We start from the raw sequence: 2999 nt of genomic DNA, 5'->3' as shown, positions 1-2999 counted from the left end.
CACTCAAACTGGTGTGCCTGCCAACTACTACCATACCCCATTCAAAGGCACATCAATATTTTGTCTTGACCATTCACACTCTGCATGGCAGACAAACACAATCCTTGTCTCAGTTATCTCAAGGCTTAAAAATCCTTCTTCAGTCTGTCTCCTCCCCTTCATCTACACTGATGGAAGTGGATTTAACAAGTGACATCAATAAGGGATCATAGCTTTCACCTGGATTTTTTGACATTTATTTTTGTATTATTTCACCTTTATTTAACTAGGTAGGCTAGTTGAGAACAAGTTCTCATTTACAACCTGGCCAGGAATAAAGCAAAGCAGTTTGACACATACAACAACACATTAGTTACACATGGAATAAACAAACATACAGTCAATAATACAGTAGAAAAAATCGAACGAGGTAAGATAAGGCAATAAATAGGCCATGGTGGCAAAGTAATTACAATATACCAATTAAACACTGGCGTGATTGATGTGCAGAAGATGAATGTGCAAGTAGAGATACTGGGGTGCAAAGGAGCAAGATAAATAAATAAATAAATACCGTATGGGGATGAGGTAGTTGGATGGGCTATATTACAGATGGGCTATGTACAGGTGCAGTGATCTGTGAGCTGCTCTGACAGCTGGTGCTTAAAGCTAGTGAGGGAGATATGAGTCTCCAGCTTCAGTGATTTTTGCAGTTCATTCCAGTCATTGGCAGCAGAGAACTGGAAGGAAAGGCGGCCAAAGGAGGAATTGGCTTTGGGGTGACTAGTGAGATATACCTGCTGGAGTGCGTGCTATGGGTGGGTGCTGCTATGGTGACCAGAGAGCTGAGATAAAGCGGGGCTTCACCTAGCAGAGACTTGTAGAAGACCTGGAGCCAGTGGGTTTGGCGACGAGTATGAAGCAAGGGCCAGCCAACGAGAACGTACAGGTCGCAATGGTGGGTAGTATATGGGCCTTTGGTGACAAAACGGATGGCACTGCGATAGACTGCATCCAATTTGTTGAGTAGAGTGTTGGAGGCTATTTTGTAAATGACATCGCTGAAGTCGAGGATCGGTAGGATGGTTTTACGAGGGTATGTTTGGCAGCATGAGTGAAGGATGCTTTGTTGCAAAATTGGAAGCCGATTCTAGATTTAATTATGGATTGGAGATGCTTAATGTGAGTCTGGAAGGAGAGTTTACAGTCTCACCAGACACCTAGGTATTTGTAGTTGTCCACATATTCTAAGTCAGAACCGTCCAGAGTAGTGATGCTGGACGGGCGGGCAGGTGCTGGCAGCGATCGGTTGAAGAGCATGCATTTAGTTTTACTTGCATTTAAGAGCAGTTGGAGGCAACAGAAGGAGAGTTGTATGGCGTTGAAGGTTGTCTGGAGGTTAGTTAACACAGTGTCCAAAGAAGGGCCAGAAGTATACAGAATATACAGTATACAGTGTCGTCTCCGTAGAGGTGGGTCAGAGAATCAACAGAAACAAGAGCGACATCATTGATGTATACAGAGAAGAGAGTCGGCCCGAGAATTGAACCCTGTGGCACCCCCATAGAGACTGCTATGGGGTGAACCAGGTGAGGCAGTCATTTGAGAAACCAAGGATTTTTAGTCTGCCGATTAAAATGTGGTGATTGACAGAGTTGAAAGCCTTGGCCAGGTCGATGAATAGGACTGCACAGTAATGTCTCTTATTGATGGCGGTTATGATATTGTTTAGGACCTTGAGCGTGGCTGAGGTGCACCCATGACCAGCTCTGAAACCAGATTGCATGGCGGAGAAGGTACGGTGGGATTCGAAATGGTCGGTAACCTGTTTGTTAACTTGGCTTTCAAAGACCTTAGAAAGGCAGGGTAGGATAGAAATGGGTCTGTAGCAGTTTGGGTCTAGTCTCTCCCCCTTTGAAGAGGGGGATGATCGTGGCAGCTTCCCAATCTATGGTAATCTCAGACGATACGAAAGAGAGGTTGAACAGGTTAGTAATAGGGGTTGCAACAATTTCAGCAGATAATTTTACTAAGAGAGGGTCCAGATTGTCTAGCCCGGCTGATTTGTAGGGGTCCAGATTTTGCAGCTCTTTCAGACATCATCTATTTGGATTTGGGTGTAGGAGAAATGGGGTAGGCTTGGGTGAGTTGCTGTGGGGGGTGCCGGGCAATTGACTGGGGTAGGGGCAGCAAGGTGGAAAGCATGGCCAGCCGTAGAAAAATGCTTATTGAAATTCTCCATTATGGTGGATTTATCGGTGGTGACAGTGTTTCCAAGCCTCAGTGCAGTGGGCAGCTGGGAGGAGGAACTGTACAGTGTCCCAAAACCTTTTTGAGTTTGTGCTACAGGATGAAAATGTCTGTTTGAAAAAGCTAGCCTTAGCTTTCCTAACTGACTGTGTATCTTGGTTCCTAACTTCCCTGAAAAGTTGCATATCACAGGGGCTATTCAATGCTAATGTAGAACGCTTTAGGATGTTTTTGTGCTGGTCAAAGGCAGGCAGGTCTGGAGTTAACCAAGGGCTAATCTGTTCCTGGTTCAATTTTTTTTTAATGGAGCATGCTTATTTAAGATGGTGAGGAAGGCACTTTTAAAGAATAACCAGGCATCCTCTACTGACGGGATGAGGTAAATATCATTCCAGGATACCCCGGCCAAAGTAACATAGAAAGGCCTGCTCGCTGAAGTGTTTTAGGGAGCGTTTGACAGTGATGAAGGGTGGTCGTTTGACCGCAGACCCATTGTGGATGCAGGCAATGAGGCAGAGATTGCTGAGATCTTGGTTGAAAACAGCAGAGGTGTATTTGGGGGGCAGGTTGGTTAGGATGATATTTATGAGGGTGCCCGTCTTTACGGATTTGGGGTTGTACCTGGTAGGTTCATTGATAATTTGTGTGTTAAGCATGTCCCAGTTTAAGTCACCTAGCAGCATGAGCTCTGAAGATAGATGGGGGCAATTAGTTCACATATGGTGTCCAGGGTACAGCTGGGGGCAGAGGGTGGTCTATAGCAAGCGGCA

This window comes from Oncorhynchus mykiss, chromosome 3, assembly GCF_013265735.2.
Source record: "Oncorhynchus mykiss isolate Arlee chromosome 3, USDA_OmykA_1.1, whole genome shotgun sequence".
Taxonomy (NCBI): domain Eukaryota; kingdom Metazoa; phylum Chordata; class Actinopteri; order Salmoniformes; family Salmonidae; genus Oncorhynchus; species Oncorhynchus mykiss.
This window is presented reverse-complemented; position numbering follows the sequence as displayed.